Source organism: Podarcis cretensis (assembly GCF_951804945.1).
Source record: "Podarcis cretensis genome assembly, chromosome: 5".
Classification (NCBI taxonomy): domain Eukaryota; kingdom Metazoa; phylum Chordata; class Lepidosauria; order Squamata; family Lacertidae; genus Podarcis; species Podarcis cretensis.
In genome coordinates, this window is record NC_137174.1 from 42,136,151 (window position 1) to 42,157,339 (window position 21,189).

A 21,189-nucleotide genomic window follows, 5' to 3' on the forward strand; every position below is an offset into this window, starting at 1 on the left:
TAAAGAGATTCAATTATCACTACATTTCCTTTACTTTTTTTTATTAATAAAGCTTGCTCTAGAAGGCATACAGTAGCTAAATAATATTTTGACAGTTAATGCTAGTGTAAAGCAAGTGTCGCTCACACAGTAAGATCAAGGGAAAACAGATGCATAAGAGATCACCTGCTGGTTTATTCAGTGGAAATGAAGCCTGTTTAAAAAACGGCTCTTCCTGACGAAATAAAGAGCCACTCTCTCCAGCTTGATCTCTGTGTTGATATACAGGCCCTTTATATAAGGCAAATATTTAAAGATTACATACGCATGCATAAAACTGCAGCTCTCCTTTGTAATCTGAGACAAGAGTTGCACTTTTATGTATGCATTATGCATACAGAATCTTATCAGCAGGACCGATATACCACACTTTTGAAAAGTTTTGATGCGCTAGAGCTAGGGATAGATAGACCTGTCAATTTCAATTCTACTTGTTTCCCATTTTTCTAGTTAAAAACATAGCTCTCCACATTTTCACATCAGTTTGTGTGTCATTTTTGAAAGAAAGAAAAAAAATCCCCATGGAAATTCACCAGCATTTTAAAGGTGCATTTTTACAAATAAACTTGTATGCAATTTTGCCTAATATACATGTTTTTGCAAAGCAATTTCTCCTAACAGAATGCTTTTTTGTATGGTTTTTTTTATACCCATGTATATGCATTTTCAACACATTACTTAGCTGAGAACTGAATTGCAAAATTTGGAGAAGTGCAATTTTGCAAGGGTAGCTGGGTTTCAGTTATAATGTTGTTCAGTTCTTTGTTTTTTTTCCAGAAAGTGAAAATTTAAATGCAGTTTCTCCCCCTTCCCTATATAGGACTCACACCAGAAGACTCACACCCAAACTACTCTCCACCCCCTTGCCCCTCTCCTCACACCAGCCAGGCTGATCTGTCCAAATCAATTTGATGAACAGGGAGGGAGAGATTTGCAAGCACAGAAGGGGACTGGGTTCCAACCACCCCAGAAATTATCCTTAAACTTTTTTTTTTCCTGTTTAAATAACTTGGACTTGAGGGGTGGGAGAGAAAAAATGCTTAGGAGTCAGATGAGATGATTAGCCACAACCACAACAGATCAAAAAATAACTCCCAATGTCCAAAAAAAAACATAGAATATGTGTACCATGGATAAACATAATCATTAGATATGTGTAGGTCACAGGCTGTCACACAGCATAGCATCAGAGCCTTGTAGTATTTGGTAGAGGGGTGTCAAAAAATTATTTTGTAGCACTGGAGAGGAAGACCAGTGAAAAAAGACCAGAGCTGCCCATCATCTTAATTAGCTCTGAGACAGCCTATACCTTTATGCAAATTTGTGTAATGGTCCTGTGTTTGAAATCCTTCAAGTGCCTGTGCCTATACTCCAGCTTCTCAAAACTTTTCTTCACCTGGAAAACATGCTTCCATTTTTCAGTCTCAATCCCTGGGCACTTTAAAATTTCTTTAGAATTTTGATGGGTGCAGGTTTGAGGTTGTGGTCTGTGTGTTTCCCACTCCATTAAAGCTTTCTCCAGCACTCTGCAGCCTCCCTGGCTGCCTACACCTACTGATCTAAAAAGCTCCATGGGAGAAGTTAACTTGTGGTGCCTTCCCCTAAGAACAGGAAGCTGGGGGGGGGGGAGGCTGACTACTGAGCGTCTGAGTTCGCTGCACTCATTAGGCACAGTATAAGTAGCCTACCAATCCTCCCATGCTGCTAATAAAGCCCAGCTGAGGTTGTCATGGGGTTTTCAGGAACTGCAGGCACCCAGGAAGGCTGTAGGGTACTGCCCATTGGAGACTTTGTTTGTAGAAGGAAAGAAAGGACATTCACAAACACAACTTGGTCACCTTAAAATTAAGCTAAAGGTTGAAAAAAAAACCACCAAACCCCAAAAACCCTCACACTCATGAGAATTTATACAAAATTTCAACTAGATAATTTTCACATGCAATTACTTGCTGAATTAATTGCTGGGGAATAGTTGAGGGGGGAGGGACACAGAATGAATTTTTGGCACAGCACTTCCAGCAACACCCCTGCTCCCAAGTGAGTGAGTGTAGGATTGCAGCACTGAAGAAATAAATCTCCGTGAATTTAATGGGATTTACTGCTGAGTGGACATGCATAGGAGGAGTGCACTGCTAATGTAGTGGGTATTGCTCAAAATTACTGAAGTCTTCAGGTGATTTTAAAAACTAGATTAAAATGGAGAATTTTATCCAGGGCTCCAGAGGATGGAGGAGAAGGTGAAGCGCTGGGGGGTGGGGGGGGGAGAGAGATAATGAAGCCGAGATGTGGAGTGCAGAGGTGAAATCAGAAGTTGGGTCTGTCATTACTCATGTTTATAGTGGTGATTATGGGAAGGTTTATTACTTAATTAATCTCCTCAATTGTTTTTCTAGCGAGGAAGAAACACTGACGGTCTGAAGATTTGCTAGCTTTTTCTGTTGACGATCTTTTGTTGATGATCTTTGAAGAAACAGGACTACATAAGTAATTGTCAGACTAAAAGTTCTTTCTTTTTATTCCTGAAAGTGTTTGGACATACATTGTGAACAGATGAAAAATCCATATGTATAATTCCTGGGTTTTTGTATTAGGTTTCTTGGCTATCATGCTAGCACTTCTTTCCTGGTTTCTAACATTTCTTTTACACTGCATTACCTGTTGCATTACCTCTGGCTTTTTGATCAATATACTGCCATGTCATGCTAAATTTCATTTACACTCGTGGGTGTGCAAATGGCAATAAACAGATGATTTATATGGTTATAAGATTGAACACATCAATATTTGCTATTTCTCTCAGTTCCAACACCCTACTTCCAAAATACATGCAATGTACTATTTAAGCTGTCCCATAGGTATTAATGTGTACAACATCATGACACAGATGTAAATATTGTTGCACCAGCTCCCATATATTTCAAAGGGGACTACCACACACACACACACACACAAGCCATTGATGAGCTGTGTGTATATTATTTTGTTCTTGGGTATCCTTACCTAGGGACGCAGGTGGCGCTGTGGGTTAAAGCCTCAGCGCCTAGGGCTTGCCGATCGAAAGGTCGGCGGTTCGAATCCCTGCGGCGGGGTGCGCTCCCGCTGCTCAGTCCCAGCGCCTGCCAACCTAGCAGTTCGAAAGCACCTCCGGGTGCAAGTAGATAAATAGGGACCGCTTACCAGCGGGAAGGTAAACGGCGTTTCCGTGTGCGGCTCTGGCTCTGGCTCTGGCCAGAGCAGCGATGTCACGCTGGCCACGTGACCCGGAAGTGTCTCCGGACAGCGCTGGCCCCTGGCCTCTTAAGTGAGATGGGCGCACAACCCCAGAGTCTGTCAAGACTGGCCCGTACGGGCAGGGGTACCTTTACCTTTACCTTTATCCTTACCTGAGTTCAAAATCTGTGAGGAAGTACCCACAATGGCAAAGACGCACAGTAGTGCAGTGAGCCCATGGCAAGTCTTGAATGGGTGAATTAAGGAGTCTCCAGTGAGGCTTCAACTCATGTGCCAGAATCATACAGCTGTGGTGGGCAAAGGAATGAACTTGAGTGATACCATTCAATTAAGCCTCCTTGTGCCAATAAGTCAGGCCTGAGCAGAGCAGATGATATACCATTGAGTCTTATAAAATACTTCTGGATCAGACTGGCTTGCTGGTCAGCATGAGCAACTGGGAGACTCGGTGTTACTGAGAGCTTCCTCTCCCTCTTACCTGCCTCTCTGTTTTCCTGCCCTCTCTCACCTTGCCCTTAAAACCACACAGGAGGAGCTAGACCCAACATGCAAAGGCAGAAGCCAGAGAAATAAGTACCACTGTGATAGCGGGAGCAGGGTGGGAAAAGATCGGGTGGGGGAATGGACTGTCTTTGGAATTTGGTCAAGAACCAAGCTATCGTACACACAAAGCTGGTTCCAAACTTTGTGTGCACGGCATATGCCCAGTGAATCATATCACTTCTCAGGTGTGCTATATCCATAACATTTCCCCGCCCCCAAACATCAGTAAAATATTCTACCTTCCCAAAATGTGAAGCATAGACCTTCCTGTTAACAGCTTAGAGTTCCCCCTGGGATCCCCCAACCCCCAAATGCTTTGTTTCCTGACTTATTCCAATCTAGTCTATAAGGTCAATCACTATAGAGTAGAAAAAGGAATGCATTGCCATTTGGCAGCCTCCTTTACTGTGAGCTGTAACTTCGGACACTTTTCTTGGGATAATAGGCTTAGCTGGTCATAATTTCTCCACAACCAAGTCTGCAGATTCAGGATTGCAGCTGTTTTGTGAGTGAGAACGCTCAAAAATATAAAGATGTTTAAACATAGCACACAAAATAAAAACATTATTATAGCCTCATGTCCTTCACCTTTCCTATATTTGCTTTCTAAAAAGAACTGGTGGTGAGAACCTACTGCAGAGAGACTTGAATTGCCCAGTGATTGATAATAATGGACTGCTGCTAGAATGTAAAACTGTCTAATGTGATCTTAACATTTTCCAGACAAATGGGCAGTTGCTTCCACCGTCCCACTGTCGAAGGTCAATGATCCATATTATATGCACGTTTAAAGAAGTACTTCCTTTGCACACTCAGTTAACTGCTAGACAACACGTAAACATGCAGAACCAATTGCATTAGTAACTTTGAGACAACCTGCCCCCTTCTGCAGAGAGGCTTCCCCCCACCCTTCCTCCTGGCAAATTTTAAATTGGCAGAATGTCCTTTCTCTCTCTCAGTGCCTCATCTTCCCTTGCCATCTCTAGTCAAGTCTTTGTGTTCAGTCTTTCTGGTACATAAATGGCCTGGCCAAGAAATGTAATTTGGATGCAGGAATGGGATTTCTCCCATCAGATTTCATAGAATCATAGAACTGTAGAGTTGGAAATGATTATGAGGATCATCTATTCCAGCCCCCACACAGCAGAGGTCAACCAACCTCTGCTTAAAAACTTCCAAGGAAGGAGAGTCAATGTTCATGTTCCTTAGCTTACCCTTGGGAAAAAAGATGGCTGACAAGCTGCCTGGACTTTTGCCCATCTCCTCCCACAATCACAGGTGAGTGTCAGGTGCCTTGCAGAGGGTGCTCTGAGTTGCTGAGAGAAATAGCCCCAACAGGATTGTTCAGAAAATTTGGCCTGGTAACACACTGTGGGTACCCTGCACCCTGCATGTGTGGCCCTCACAGGCCTTCCATGTGCTCAATGCAACCACTTGCTACCACCTCTCACCCTGTGAGAGAGGATGAATGTGTGTGTGAGAGAGGAAGGTGGAATGTGTGGGCATGCCCCAAGGCGACACCCACCAGCAGCTCTGGCCACACCCACTGGCCTGCAGCCCACCCCTACACTGTCGCAGGTAGTGCTTAAGATCAAAAAGGTTCCCCACTCCTGAATAATTGACCATGCCCTAGGATGCTGTGCAAAGAAAGCACTGTAAGTCCCCGGGAGACAGATCAATGTGGGAAAGGTTTCCTGAAGGTAAGAAGAGGGAAGCTGCTAAGTAGCATCTTTTGCGCAAGTTGGTTTGTTATGTGCTCTCTTATACGTGGGTGTTGCATTGTGTGGACCAGCTTCCTGATGCTCCTGTATTTCTCAAGAGCAGGATGATTGCCGCTGCTTTTCCAGCTCATTTTAATGTCCTTTTTAATATTGTATCATGATTACTACTTTGTTCCCTTCTTCCAGCTAGCTTTTTCTTTCAAAATTCAGACACTTGGCTGCTCCACAAAGATCCTCTAAGGCTGTAAGTAAAGAGGGGAAGATTCTCTAGTAATTGGAGGGGGGGAATGTGAAATCCCAGGTGATTTAAAAACATAACCATTTCTAATTGCGTTCAAAGACGAGAAAGTGCAGAGGAGTTCTCAATATGCATGCGTTATTTACAAGGGCTCTACAAACACCAACCCAGGAAAAAAAATATGCAGTGCGCTTATTATTGGAAAGAGGATTCTGAACAATACACGGACTGAAATAAATGTTTTGTGTAATGAAGTGTGCCTAGAAAGGGGGGGAAAGTAAGTACATTACCGCTTCACTGGTAGCGCTGACGGGGGTGTGGGGGTAGGGTGGGGAGTTGGATTTTTTTGGTAATTATTTAAATGGACTGCAAGCAAAGATAATGAATGCATGGTATTTTACAACATATTGATACTTTAGTAATTAACAGAGCAAAAATCAATACAAAAGTGTGCCAACATAATTAAGAATATGCCAAAGTCACTCTGCCGCTGCATTTACATTTCCGTCCCTGGTTGCAAGCCCTAGGAATGGTAACTTGCCATTTTCTGTTTGCGCTTATGAAATGTCTCTATGTAACAACAAAATATAAACTACACAGGTGCCTTTAGTCACATAAATGTTGTAGATCTTTAACGATAAACACAAAAGACCCTGGAAGACTTTTGTGATTTCTGGGGGGAATACATTAAACCCGTTGTGGAGCTTCCCTTGTGGATTGTACTTCTGTTCCAGTCTCAGTTTACTGCTGCTTTCAGTCATCATGTGATAGACAGGCTGCCATTTCATTCTCTTGAAATGAAGGTGGAAACATCAGTAAAGAGCAACCTTAACGGTGGTGGAATACACCAGGGAAGGCTTTTCTGAATGGTTCAGGAACCTATTCCAAATTTTAAACAGACTTGGGGTTGTTGTAATTTTGGCTAAACAAAAAAAAAAGTGCCATTGCTTGAGATGTTACACATTAACCTTCAAGTATAAATGTAAAAAAGAAAAAGAAAGAATTTATTACTACCTCTGGCAACTCTATTCCTAATGTTTACCAAATGGATTACAAGAAGACAGCTAAACTCAATCTGGAGCTCAAGTTTTCTGACTGTTTTGAATGGTGGGCACTCTGGAGATAGAAGATGCTGAATTGGTTGGTTTAGATCAGGGGCAGGAAAGCTCAGAACCAGAGGCTGGGTGCAACTTTCCAGGACTCTCTCCTTGGTCGTCAGAGGTTAGGTCAGGCCCCTCAGGTCACAGGTTACTCTCCCTAGGTGACACTCTTTATTGCCACTGCCCCCCATCTCTCCTCAAGTGCTTTAGCCATGCTAGAATGTGTCCTTGACACATTTGATAATGCCTCTTGCTTGCCTGTATGGCAGAAAGAAAATAAACTAGCCTACTGTACAGAGGTAAAATCTTCCCACTTTTGCCTCAGACCCTGCCCACAATGGGAATGTGTCCCTCTGAAAGTTGCTCAGAAAGGGAATGTAGTTCCCCAACCTTGAAAGAGAAAATTGTGCTCTAAAAGTCCTTCAGATAAAGTGCTGTCCTCTGTATAGTAGGACACTTGGCCACCTTGTCTGGTCTGCAGGCAGTATAGGAAAGATTTGCCCCTGTTGATGTTTTTTAAGACTGGCTATGCTCTCCCCCACAGGCCTTTCTGACATCTCTGGAGTGAAGGGGAGCATGGAACTACTACAGTCTCACTCATTACTATAATATCTCAGTACCTAGCAATTTCTATTACATTTCATGCTCAAAACAACCTTCTTAACTAGGGCTCCATTGCAGCAGAGAAGTATTAATCCCACTTAATTATGAGTAGGGATATTGGGGTTTTATGAGATAAATTAAAGAGCGACTGTGGCCAAGCAAGGAAATGAAGCCATGTATCTTGTGTTCCACCCACCCACCCTTTTCATTCAAACAACCCATCCACATCCTGGTAGGATATTATAAAAATTCACTCATTCAGCCGCACACAACACATTCTTAAATGGAAAGGATTTTATTTAAATAAAAACAGAGTCTAGAACTGTTCTCATAACAAAAACTTCTGGTTGCAGCTGGCTTTTTGCAAGATGATATGATTTTAAAGATTTAGGCTGCAATTTCATACACATTCACTTAAATGGAAACACTATTGAACTCAGTGGGAATTACATCTCATTCAACATGCAGAGGATAAGCAGGCCTGGCCTTCTCATGAGCCACACACACAGAGTCGCTTGGCTCAGGTGGATTGTGGCCCACCCAAATCTGCCACCCGCAGGGCTGGTTGCCCACCCAGCTGCCTACTATGACAGAATAGTCAATATGGTCTACTCTCAAGAAATCTACAATGGCTCTTCATTAATGGCCACCAACTTGGATGGCTTCAGAAGTGCATTGGACAAATGCATGGAAGATAAGGCTATCAACAGCTACTAGCTACAATGGCTATGTTCTGCCTCCATGGTGATCCAATAAGCTCTTGTTATTTTCTCCAGTTGAACGCTTTGTGTTTCCAATTTCCAAGGGGGAGGTGGGGAAAACCTACGCAGAATGAATCTGTTTTATTTCTCAGTACATATGGATTTCATAATGTATGGACAATGTGGACATGCCAGTTCTGCTGTGTTTTCTCTCTGCAGATGAAATGGAAAACCAAGATCTCATTTCTTGCTGACGATTGCTCCCTGACTGTGCTCCACTTGAATTGTTTTTCTGCCTTTTTTTGAAAATAGCACATGCCGAGGTAACTCCTGATGGTTTCATTTTGTTCTGTACTCTGCACAAAAAACAATCAGTGGGGTGGGGATGGGGGAGCTGTAAAAGCCACATGAGAAAGCACCACATGTGGGAATACAGGGAACATATGTGTGTGTGTACGTCTAGCAGGGAAGCTTTTATGCTACTCATGTTTCTCTGTACACAGGTTTCCTCAAGATGGTCGTGACATCCAAAGTGGTCCTAAGTCAATAGCCATATTTGAAATCCATTGAAAGGTGTTAGGAAATGCACACAGCATATCTGCTATACCTCCAGGAAATGGAAAAGTGAGGCACTTGTTCGCAATGTGCTGAATGTCTCCATTAGTACAGTGATAAATAGGCCATTTGGAGATCAGGTGCACATACTTCTCGGGTGACATCTGGATATGATTAATTCAATCATTGTTTTGGGGAAAGCAAGTAACTCAGGCAGGGATGGAGGCTGCTTGTGGAGTCATATAGAAGGTGCCTATTACCCAGGTCATCTTAGTCTGGCCTTTGTTTCTTTCAAATTATTGTGGCAGGGGCATGCTGAATTCAAAAGAGGGAATTACATTCAAGAGCAAACTTTTCATAGAACAAAGCGGGGAGGGGGAATGAAAACAGCAAAGTTTTGAGACGTTTTCTGTGGTATGATTTCTGTTCCTAAGAGAGTGCTCTCATAAATATGGTGATAATTATACAGGTGGGAAGATCCTGAATTCTCAGCATTACTAATGTATTATATTTTATCCTGCCTTTCCTCCTCCAAGGCGCTTAGGGATGTGTGCATCCTTTCTTCAAAACAACCCTGTGAGGTAGATTAGGTTCAGAAATAATTAGGGGCCTAGGGTGAACCTAGGCATCCCTGATCATCATCAAGGCACTGTGTCCGCTAACCACAGCCTACACAAATTTGACCCATCTAGCACCAGAGACCTTCCACAAGCCTTTGGTGCCTACCTTCAGCCTTTGAACATGTTTAAGCTGGATCCTGTGGAACTGGATGTTTGGTCTCAAAAAGCAGGAGTATCTAACCGGTGCAGCCTGTAATGCAGTAGCAATGTGTTTCTTATTGATGTATTGTATATTTATATCCTACTCTTTTCCTGCAAAGGTGATTAAGGCAGTGCACATGATGTTCCCATGCAATCTTCTCTACAGGGACTAACCAGACCCAGGTCTGCTTAGCTTCAGCAACGTCATTCTTCCAGACTGTGGTCTTGATGTAAGATCTAAAACTGGGAGGTTAGAATTGTAACAATAAAGAAAATTGAGACTGAGCTGAATTTCTGGTGAGCTTGAGAGTTTCCGGTTGACATTTGATGAGGAACAATGGTGAAAATTCTTGAGGCAGCTGTTGAAAGTACGACCAAAAATATTTTTCAACAATGGTGAAACCAAAATGGAATTGGCAATTTCTAAACTGAACCACATATGCACAAGGATGAGAGTGATAGTATTGCAGCCTCTTTAGCCTGCCGCTAATTCCCCTTATAAATAAAGACTTGTTCACTGAACCTCTTAATTTGTCTCCTCTTATAGTGAGGTTAAGGCTGGTCATGTCTGCTTCCTGTGTTATGGTTCTGTTCAAAGGAATGCTACTGCATGTCCTTCTCATGATGAAAATTGTAGCACAAGAAGGATTTATAATGGCCGCATTTGTATTCCTATCTGTGTGACTTTCCTGCCTAACAGACTGATTGGGATTGGTTGAAATCATAGCAAGAGATATAGCAGTGCCCATGTGAACTGGTTCTCAACCAAGCCAAAGGTGAGAAGCAAATAGGTACTTGCATACACACTTGTAAGCATATCTACATACAAAAACACTTGTTGAAGAAACATGGAGCTATTCGGTGTTGGCAACACCAGGTCACAGAATATTGCATCATCTCTTCCTTTGCTTTTTACATGGTGATTCCAGGAAACTGAGCCTTCATTCTGATTTGTTTCCAAGGAGATTAGATGAAGTTGGCTATTTAATGAACATTCATTTGTTTGCAGGGAGGTTAGATGATGTTGCCTCAAAGCAAGTGTTATCTCACACTTTCCAGTGCATTTCCCCATAACTTTCCTTATCCCAGGAAGCCCGATCTTTTGCAGAGGTGTTTTTGTTACACAAGACCTCCCACCCGCAGCCTGACTTTGCCAGTTTGTAATCAAATCCCTCCTGAAAATAGCTGCAGCCTGGAAGCACCCACAGTTGCCTGAATTTCTTGATCACTTCAGGTTGCCTCCAAACCATCTGTATTTTATGATAGGGATCCAAATGTATAATGGCAATTTAGGAAGTGGATCAAAGCACTCTGTCACCTGGATAAAACAAATCTACTTTGGGGAGAAGCAAACTTTTCCATTTAGTTTCCTAACTGCAAATGTACCAAAACGTGTGGAATGAATGAATGTGAGGCAATGTACCAAAAAGTATGGAATGAATGAGTGACTGATGAGGAAATTAGAAAAATCAGACAAGAAAACCTGGATGAATCCTCATTGTTGTATAACCTCCTCCCTGCTAACAAAATCAAAACAAACACTCAATAAAGACCAAACATAGTATAACCTCTGCGTAAACTTGGTGCAAGGAAATCAGGTGTGGATGCTCAATAGCAGGTCATCTGGAGGAACCTTCCACTTTACAGACTTCTAGAAGTGTGTTCCATTCCTTGTCAAAGCTTTAGTATGCCTTTCCTTTATACACCAGCTAAACAGATTTCTGTTGTGGTGATTATGTAGTCATGTGCCATTTCAGAAAACTTCATTAAAAATAAGTTCTATTGTGATTTAACTGTCCCAGTGGCTTCCGGTAAATTTCCAAGTTCCAGCTGGCCACACAGGGCTTACTTTAGTAAAGTATAACACATTGTTAGGTTTTCCTGATAAAGTCTGCTCTTTGTGATTCAGCAAACCTCTTCCTCTCCACGCAACTGGCATCTTCATTGTTAGGCACCCCAGAGGTACACAAATCAAAATGGAGTGCACTCAGATGAAAAAGGTATTCCCAATCAGACATGCAGATTACACATTACTCATGCAGTAAAAGAAACAAACACTGTGAATTACACAAATTTAAGTCTGAAGAGTGAACTGTGCCTTATTTGCAGCTTTAAAAACAATTTGGCTATTGTTGCTAGATTCTGTGGCCCTTCGCATCATCCATCACATAAGGCTGTCTCTAGACTACAGTAATATAATGTAATATGATCTACATCCTAAGCCCATTTACTTGAAAGTAAGTTCCATTTAAATCAAATATTTACTTCCAAGAACGATGGAGATGCCAGGTGCCTGTCTTGCAAAATTATTTCACATTCATTCTCCCTTAAATATTGAAACATAAATGGCAAACAAAGAAAGGTCAGATAGCAGATGGGAAGGGATCCACATTCATGGGCCAATGGACCATATGGAAGGGCAGGTCCCACAATAAGCAAAAGCAATAAGATGAAGTGTTCATCTACAGGTGTCTCCCCAGTTACATGGGGGTTATGTTACCAAGTACTGCATGTATACGTGAAATTGTGTATAGTGGGGAACACCATCTAAGAAGCCTGTAAACACCCTCTAAACCTCTGGAAACCCTTGGAAACCCCCTTTAAAATGCAGCAGCACTTACCAGACTGGCATGAATGGTGGCAATGGTGGCTCTCAGTCTTCCACATCTCTGGTACCCTGATGTGCTTGGCTGTGGATCAGATTCCAAATGGGACATATAAACATCAAAAAGGAAGGGGAGATCCCAGAGGGCCTGCTCCTTCCACCTTAATTTTTGTTAACTATGACCCAGCCCTCCAAACAGAAGCACCATTTGAGGCAGCTGCAGCCACCACCATCTTAATCTCCCCAGAATGTCTTTGTGCCTCATTGTACGGCCAAGAGACATTCTGTAGAAATCAAGATGGCGACTCAGGCTATCCCCAGTGCTGTCAGATCTGTTGCCTTCTAATAAATCCACAGTGGAGGCCACCAGGGCAGTGCTGAAGAGGCCAGAAAGCACCTTACCCATACACCCGCTAATACTTGGCACTGGTCCTGATGTTGTGGTTGGTCTTCATTAACCAGTAACACTATAGTTATGCCAAATTATGCCAATGGAACTTATGTAAACCACATCAAAAACAAATGGACAATGCAAAAACAGTCACAAAAAAGCCCCACCAATTGATTTTTGAACTCCCCCCCCCGTTGCTTTTTATAGCTACAAGAAAGACCCTTGCAAACAGTGAGAAAGAACCCAACCTCTCCAACCACACTGTCATTTCATGACCACTCATTTAAATGTCATAGACAAGTGTCAAGATCAGAACCTGGAAAACAATGAAACATAGATTACAGCACTGTTTATCTTGGCTAGATCCCTATGCCAAGGTAAGGCATTCTATACCTGAGCTATTACTCACTCAAAGTGCCCTGCCTAGTCTTTTCCTGAAAATCTTCAGGGATGACAATTCCACCTAAACTGCTGCTGCTGCTGCTGCTGCTGCTGCTACTACTACTACTACTAATTATTATTATTATTATTATTATTATTATTATTATTATTAGTTGTTGTTGTTGTTGTTGTTGTTGTTGTTGTTTAAATTTATGTCCTGCATTTCAACCCAAGGGCTCCCAGGATAGTAAACAACAATCCATTAAAACACAACAAATCAATAGAATATAAAAGTAATGCCAACAACAGCATTATAAAACAGCAAAAAAAAAATGACTCTTCATATCTAGCAGCTAATCAAACTGCTCTTAAGTGACCCATCCCATAAACCAGCTAACGCAAATGAACAGTCATTTAAAAAAACACACAATTATTTAGGACAATCATATGCACTCATTTGAGTCACTGGGATTTGTGGCTGATGTAGGCAGCTATCTGTCTTGTGTTTATTCCTGTGCCTGTGGGACCTGCTCCTGATTAGAGAAGAACAAGCCAGATGAACCAAGCTTTGTGTGGCATTGCAAACTATCCCAGTGTGGGTTCTGCTGGTGTGTGCAAAATATAACTTCTGCTCATGGTAAATGAGACGAGTAACCCACTTGCCATAAGCAGGGAGGCACCACAACAGTCAGAGGTGGGGAGAAGGACCAGGAGAAACCATATGAAGCTTCTGAAGTCTCTCAGCCCCACTCACCTCACAGAGTATTTGTTGTGGGGGAGGAAGGGAAAGGTGATTGTTAGCCGCTTTGAGACTCCTTAGGATAGTGATAAAGCGGGATATGAAATCCAAACTCTTCTTCTTCTTCTTCCTAATCATGAGTCAGGCCAACAGTCTATTTAGCCCTGCATATATTATATATTAAGCATAAGCAAAAAAACTTTAAAAAGAAATAATGTTTATATGTCCCTTAACCCCCCCCCAAAAAAAATCTTCCCTTATCATGTATTTCATATGTACTTTTTTATTCTAGCTGTGGCTCTCTGTGGTTACAAGCAAAGTGTCTCTCCCAGTTCTGCTACCCAAGGTCATTTAACTGGAGGTTATAGCTGCAGATCTCTGCGTGTGCTTGACCATGACAACACAACCCTATGCATGCTTACTTGGAAGCCCAATTGCTTTCAATGGGACTTCCTCCTTATTGTGTCTTTAGGGTTACAACCTGACTTATGGTCTCTCTAGTGAGACAAATGTGATCACCAACTCTCCATCTATTTGTTTAGATGAAACTAGATTGTTGATTGGGCAGATAGTGAAGAACTTCTTCCTAATCTTTTAGCCAGCCTTCCTGTTCCCTGACACTTTTCTCAGGAGGCTTTCCTATTTTCATTTCTACTATTTATGTATTTTATGCAGCACAATTAATGCTGGTGGTAATTCATGTCCATGGGAGAAACAGCAGTGGGGGTTAACACTGTGAGCCCCTTCATCATATGTCCAGGTTGTACTTGTGTGTAAATAAAGGAAATATCATAAAGATGCCACAATCTCCGCTGTCCCTCGTTCCAAGGAAACCAAACCCCGGCTTAAGTGCCTAGAACCCTCGAATCTCACGCCACTCTGAGATTGGGGTGGCATGTAATAATACTTAAATGGTCCATTTTAACAGGAAATGGTAAAGCATATGCCTAGTTCTCCCATATAAATCAATGGGGTATGTATATGCTGGACTTTGGCTGTTTTGTGCCAGAGTAAACAGTTCCATACATTCACATAGACATCACCATCAATCTCTCTCCTGAAAAATGGTCATAATGATAATGTGATCTTTATAGTGACCACTAACCACATTGTTAAGTGATGAACATGGGGTTGTTTTTGGCCTGTGCACTCTTAACATTTTTCTTTGCTCTTATTGGTTCCTTGTTTTCACACCAAGCACTGCAAATGCTCATTGTTCTGGAAATGATCCTATAGGAAAAAAATATAAATATTAGAAGCATCCATATATTACAGTGTATACTATGCTCTATGGAACACTGTATTATGCTTATTGCTGTTCCTGTGATAAATAGACCTACCTTAAGAACAATTTATTCATATATTAATGTGCCTTGTGGGATACATAATCAGCTTCATTAGAGGACATTATTATGGTAAATCTCTGCAAAAACATCTTGCATAACAAGACAACAAGATCAATAAAAACCCTCATCATATGTGTATAATATTGGTAAAAGGCCGTGGATTTTACAAATGTTAATACTGGGTTCTTTTTAAACTGTGCTCACAAAAATGCTGTGGTATTCAAATGCAATTCAGGTTGTACAAGGATGTTAAGAACTTGCACCTCAACAGCATCCCTTCACCAGTGCACTATATCAAGGAACCCACTTCAGAGAGCAAGTATGTATGTGATTCCCTGCTAGTCTTCCCTCCTACCCACCCACCCAACATCTCATACTTGGTAGATTAGTAGTTTGTTTGTTTTTTAACCTTATCTACTAGTGCAAATATCCAATCAGAGCCCTTCTCTATTTTAGGCAATGTCAGATGATGTGTACCACAGTAATTTTACTAGGAAGGTAGTTAAGCAAAGTAAGCACAAATATATCAGGTTATCTACGTGGCAATCAATCCAGTCTCCAAGTTGCCTTCCTGTATGAGGCTCCCTGGCACAAATGCTTCTTGGCTTCATCATTCTCTGATCACATTACAATAGGGAATGAAAGTCATGTGATTCACTGAATACATATTTTCCATCAGCTTGTTCCAGTGCCTTGAATCATGTTTACATTCACAGTTACTCCAAAACAACCATCCATTATCATCCATCACTGGTGTCTGATGTGATAGTTAACAGCTGTGATGGCCTGGGATTCCGATTCAGAGGCTGAACCAGAGGAATCCCAGCCTGCACAGGAGTCCCCGCCTCCAGGGCCGGCTGAATTGGGGCAGGGCCTGGATTCTGAAGCGCCTGCACCTGTGTTAGATCCTCAGGAGCAGGCACCAGGTGATCCCACTCTGGCTCCAAAGGTGGTTGAGGACTCAGTGCCTGCAGGTGAGTCTCCCCCTGGGCCCAGTAACCCTTTAGCCTCTCCTGAACTGCAGAGACTCAGGGCAGAGAGGCGAAGGGAACTGGTTGCTCCCAGGAGGAGTGCTCGCCTTAAGGCCAAGAGAGGCGGGTCTCCTGGGGGCCGGGACCGCCCCTAGCCTCAGAACAGATAAAGGCCAGTCGGCCCGGTCCCAGGTTGTGGGAGCAACGTCGTTGTTGAGTTCCTGTTCATGCCCGGACCCAGACCTGACTCTTCAGTGCTCCTGCCTCCACCCGGCTTCCTGTTTCGGACCTCGCCCCGCTCCTTGTGGACTGATTCCAGGCTAGTGACCCAGGACCGGACTTTGACTACGCCTACGGTAACCTTCCCCCCGGGATCAGCACAACAGCTTTCTGCATTTTAAGTGAAGTTCTACATGAAATCTGAATTATTATTGGGCTTAAATATCGTAACATATTATTTAAATGCAAATTCCACCTGAAAAATTCCATCTTGTTGCTACAGTCACTAGTAAACAGCCAGAGACCAAACAACCTGTATTCCTAACTCTTTTTAGACCTGTGGTTGCTGGCAGTAATTTCAACCTTAATGTCTATAAACCATTAGTACCTGCAATAATCTCTGCCCTAGCCAGTTGATCCAATTGCTGATAGGGCAGTTCAGTCATAAAAACAGGACTGGGGAAACTCCAGATGTTGTTGGCTTACAACTCCCATTATCCCTGACCATGGGCCATATTCAGTGGTGGGTGGAGCCCAGTAGGACCAGAAGATAAGTAAGTCAACAGTAGGTGGAACCAGTGGCAATGACAGGTGGAACCAACTAATTCTAATTCTGTCTCTGTAGTCCTTCCTGCTGAGTTCCACTACAGCAACACTGAGACTAAGATGGAGGAAGCTGACAAACAGTGGGTTCACCCCAATAGACCAGCCTCCATTGGTCATACTGACTCGTGGAATAATGGGAGTTGCAGTCCAAAAACATCTAGAGGGTTACAGTTTCCCCATTTCTGCACAAATGCCCTCCTAATACAACTCCAAGTTTGCCAAGCTGTGCCCCATATCCTCCTTGCATCTCCCAAGCTCTCCATATCTCTTCAGCTCTTGCCTAGCTATGCCCCAGATTTGCTTTGTCGCTGCAGTCTTGCATTCCCTTCTTCTTGGCCTTTCCTGCACCACCAGTCTTCTTATATTTGAGTGGAACCTGATCACTGACATTGCTGAAACATTTTCCCTTTGAACATTGGGGCTTGGTGGAAAGATTCTTTGGAGCAAAATTTTAATGTGTGCTAGATTTAGGTCTAGGCTAAATCCTGCTGTGCTACAATTTACCACTTGTTAATTCCCCTTTACAAAAGCCAACTGGAAAACCTTCCCTTGAGTCATTCTGGCCTGAAAAATTTAAAACCATTTGCAAAAAAAACCCACTTTTAAAATGACCAATCAGGTTTTGTCTTGAACCCTGATGTAGCAATATGACAATCCTCAGCATGAGCAAAACTAACTCACACACTGGGTTACCTAAGAAAAATTACCTGAAGGGTTAAGTCTCAGCCATTCAATATATGGTCTGTGGCCAACTGTAATGCCAGAAAAAGCCCCAGATCCCATTTTTTAAAGCAACTTTTGCTTTTCCCCATAGAAAGTTGCTTAAGTCTCTTGTCTAAGTCATCTGGAACTATTTACTCTGTTGGAATGTTTATGCATTGCACCTGTTCTCTTATTGTGCCTGTCTGGACTCAAGCCCACAGTGAGTCTTGAACTGGCAACCTCCCGAATCTCTCTGGCAGGGCTTCAGTTTGTTCTTCACACACCCACTCAGCTCTGGCCAAAATAAGAAACTGATATGAGTCCAGCCACAATAGTCAAGGAAGCCTCTTTGTACCATTAGGTCAGGCTCCGTACCCTGCAATGCTTATAAAAACCTCTGGGTCAGGTTTGCTTACTGGCCTGAACAAATAGGAAACCTGTTCTGGCTAGAGACTGTTGTCACTTGGTTTCCCTCGTCCGTCTCGACTTCTCCTGCCTCAGTTTCAGAGTTGGGTCTGACAGCAGCCTTTTGTGTGAGAAATCATAATATACAATGTGGCCTTTGGGCCAAATGGATTTCTTGCCCCTTCTAGTACTGTGGCATTATGAAAAGGACATCCTAATACAGTAAACCAGGTGTGACTCCTGTGTGAGAACTCTTCTAGGGCAAAATTATTGCTAATAAGAAACAGTTCAATTTGGACACAGCACAGCAGCTCTATGGATCATCAATAAATGTCCTGTTTTTGCAACTTGAACAGGCCTGGAATAAGCAAAACAGATCTGTAGGCTGTTTATATCTGTATGGAATATAAAGACACTGCCTTTGGCTTAATGGCATGTGATCTGAATAAGACCTCTGCTCTGCACACTGTGATACCAGCACCCAGATGGCCTAAATATCAAAGCCACCTGAGCTCTTCACAGTCACAGCTTAGATGCTGGGATGCAACCTTTATTATGTCGTGAAGTTGTATCAAAGCAGATGCTTGTCTGTCCTACACAGTAGTCTCCTGGTTGGAACAAGCCCTTCTGTGCAATAAGCAGATCCACATTGATTTCCACACGGTCCTTCCCCCCCCCCGCCCCGCTTTTTTAACAGACAGGCAAGATAAAGTAGGTCAAATAGATTTCCAAGCACAAATCCAAATAGAGAAGCAATTTGTGTATCAGCCGCTTCTAATAGATTCTTTGTTATTTTCATACACCTGGCGCATTGCAGCTGAATGGAGGTTTCAAATTCTTCTATCAATACAGAAGATGCTTGAAGTTTGATGGGGAAATAACTGATGATTTGCCAGTTAGGTCTCCTAACAGAGGTAGACAAGGATGCTGAGTACCACGGAAAAAGCCATTCTTTAAAAAAAAGGATTTGAAAGAAAGGATTTGTTTCGTTAATTGTTTTAATGAATTTCCCACAAGGTATAGGTTAAAACAAACAAACCCTGTGGCCTACGTTAATGATCAAAAGTTAAGAAACTCTTTGGAAATAACTAAGAAAAGGGATGATAAATTATACCAAAAGACCGAATCCCTATTGTTTCGCCATTTATACACATTTAAAATGCAATTTTATATGGCATTAGTAACATGTGTGTACCCATTGACTGTCAATGGGATTTGCCAAAGCATAACTGATGACAGGTTTGCATCCTTGGAGACTGAAAGTGTTATCAGACATGAAGTTTAAATAGTTGCTTGTGCTTCTCTCATGCTATTTATGTGAGTGTGTAATCCTTGTTAAGTGCAAAACGGGAAGGAAAAGAGAGACATTCGTCATTTGAATGAGCATTCTGGCCAGCACCGGCTTCACATCTGCATTACAAAGCAATATTTTAAAAAACACTACAAGTCTCATGTGTGAAAAGACCCAGAGGATGGAAAAGTTTTCAAGCATTGACATCTTGCCTCCAAGGGACACCGCCAGCACAAATCCTGTTGACTTCAGTGACACCGCCAGTTGAGGGCATTGTGAGGACTAAGCTGTTCTTTATGACAATTTGTATTATGCTCTGCATTCGCTTTGTCATATTAAAATAGGTTCAGTATTCTAAACGGGATATCCATTACTAGGGCATTAGGGCACTACAGCTGAAGCCTTTTGAGGCAGAATGAAAATGGCAGTGCACTTATACTAAGCTGTTTCTAGCAGACATTCAAATGTGACTTACAATCTAAGCAGTATTAGAAATAGATACCAGTGCTCTCTACAGGAGTCACAGCAGAGACAAGGATGTAGAGTCGTTGTCCACACACTTTCTCAATTAATTAATTTTAGTTCTGGTTAGGATTATAGTGCTCCTAGAGTTAAGGTGAATAGCAAAAACAAAGCGCCTTCATGATAACCCTTAACGTGCTACAGCTTATAAAAATGGCGGAGGAAATGGCGGGAAAATAATTAAGTAGGAAATGGCTGGATGGGAATTGGGGCACTCAGTAGCACAGAATGTTAGAGGTTCCCAAGTTTCGCCAACAGATTGTGTGGCTACGGTATCTTGAGTGCAGCCTAACTATTCAAATCAGATCATGATAGTAAAATCTATTACTAGTCAAGTGCTCCTTGAAGAAATGTTATGTTGGGTCTTTTTACCATATGTCAAAAGAAGATCAGAGTACACAAAACTTTATGTGTATTATGATTTAGATTCAAACGAAGCAGGAAAGTGTGGAGAGGGAGGCGGATTGTGAAATTTTACCAATTTTGTTCTCTCTTGCTTTGTATGACTATCTGAAGTATTAGTGTCATATTTAAGATATTGTTAATAATATGTATTAAAGTCTTGTGTGAATAAGCTAGTTGTAGGCTTCCAGTGCAAACTAGGATTTAAGCATGGCTTCCAGGGAGGCTTTTATTACATCCCCAGAGAGGTCTCCGGGGTAAGAGACAGGCTAGTATTCATAAGCCAACTGCAGATAAGGGCGCACTTTCTCTGCTTCATATGATAGGCATGGTTGTCAGACAAGCTGTGCATTGTTTGAGTCTTTTTCTGTATTTGCGTGACTTATAATACTGCGGGTATTAGTGTGAAGCCCACAGTGTACTGCCAAATGATCTAGGTTGCACTGTACATGCTATGCCTCATACCAGAACTGCAACTTGTCCCAGAATTAGGGGACCAACAGTTCCACTTATGCGAATCAAAGGATGTGGGGACAAAGCATCTCAGTATCACTTACAAATTACTGAAACACAGCGTTGAAGAGACTTGCGGGCATCAGTTCTTAGAAAGGAATTTGGTCAGCTATACTTTCCATTCACAACACAGTAAGATGACTCTTCTCTTGGTGACAACTCCTTTCCCCTTCTGCAACTCAAGTGAGCTTTGGGTCTGTGCCACAGTTTGAACTAGCCACTTAACATAGTCACACAATTTATTTATAGCAAAGTAAGCCCTCCTATGCTTTCTGCTGAACAGAGTTGGGGCAGTTCATCTGCATGATGGAGAACCCATCAGCTGCAAGGTAGGTTAGGTTTATTATCCAATGAATAGGTGACTTTGCTATGAACATGTGAAATGGCAAGCTGACTGCAGTGCGGGACTGCTGGGTTGCCATACATATATATTAGAATATATATTGAAGGAAGAACAAACACTGCACCAGTGACAAATCTTTAAATAAACTTGTACTTGTGTTGAGCTGTCTGTTTCTTTAATCTGCTTAATACCTTGGAGAGGGAGAATGGAGCTGAAACCTTTTTATTTTAAAATGTGCACATAAAAACAATGAATGGAGAG

The 21,189-nt window shown here is 42.2% G+C and overlaps 1 long non-coding RNA gene across 2 annotated transcripts in view; it reads left to right on the top strand.

Moving 5' to 3' along the window:
* The window catches only part of LOC307217357, a 23,634-nt gene extending 13,857 nt beyond the window's left edge, over positions 1-9,777 (top strand). The window contains exons 4-6 of one of the 2 annotated variants that reach the window (XR_013839573.1): positions 2,433-2,523; positions 5,721-5,778; positions 8,396-9,777. This is a non-coding gene — a long non-coding RNA (uncharacterized lncRNA). The remainder of the gene's footprint in view (positions 1-2,432; positions 2,524-5,720; positions 5,779-8,395) is intronic. The other variant, XR_013839574.1, reaches the window with a different exon arrangement.
* The last annotated feature ends 11,412 nt before the right edge of the window (positions 9,778-21,189 follow it).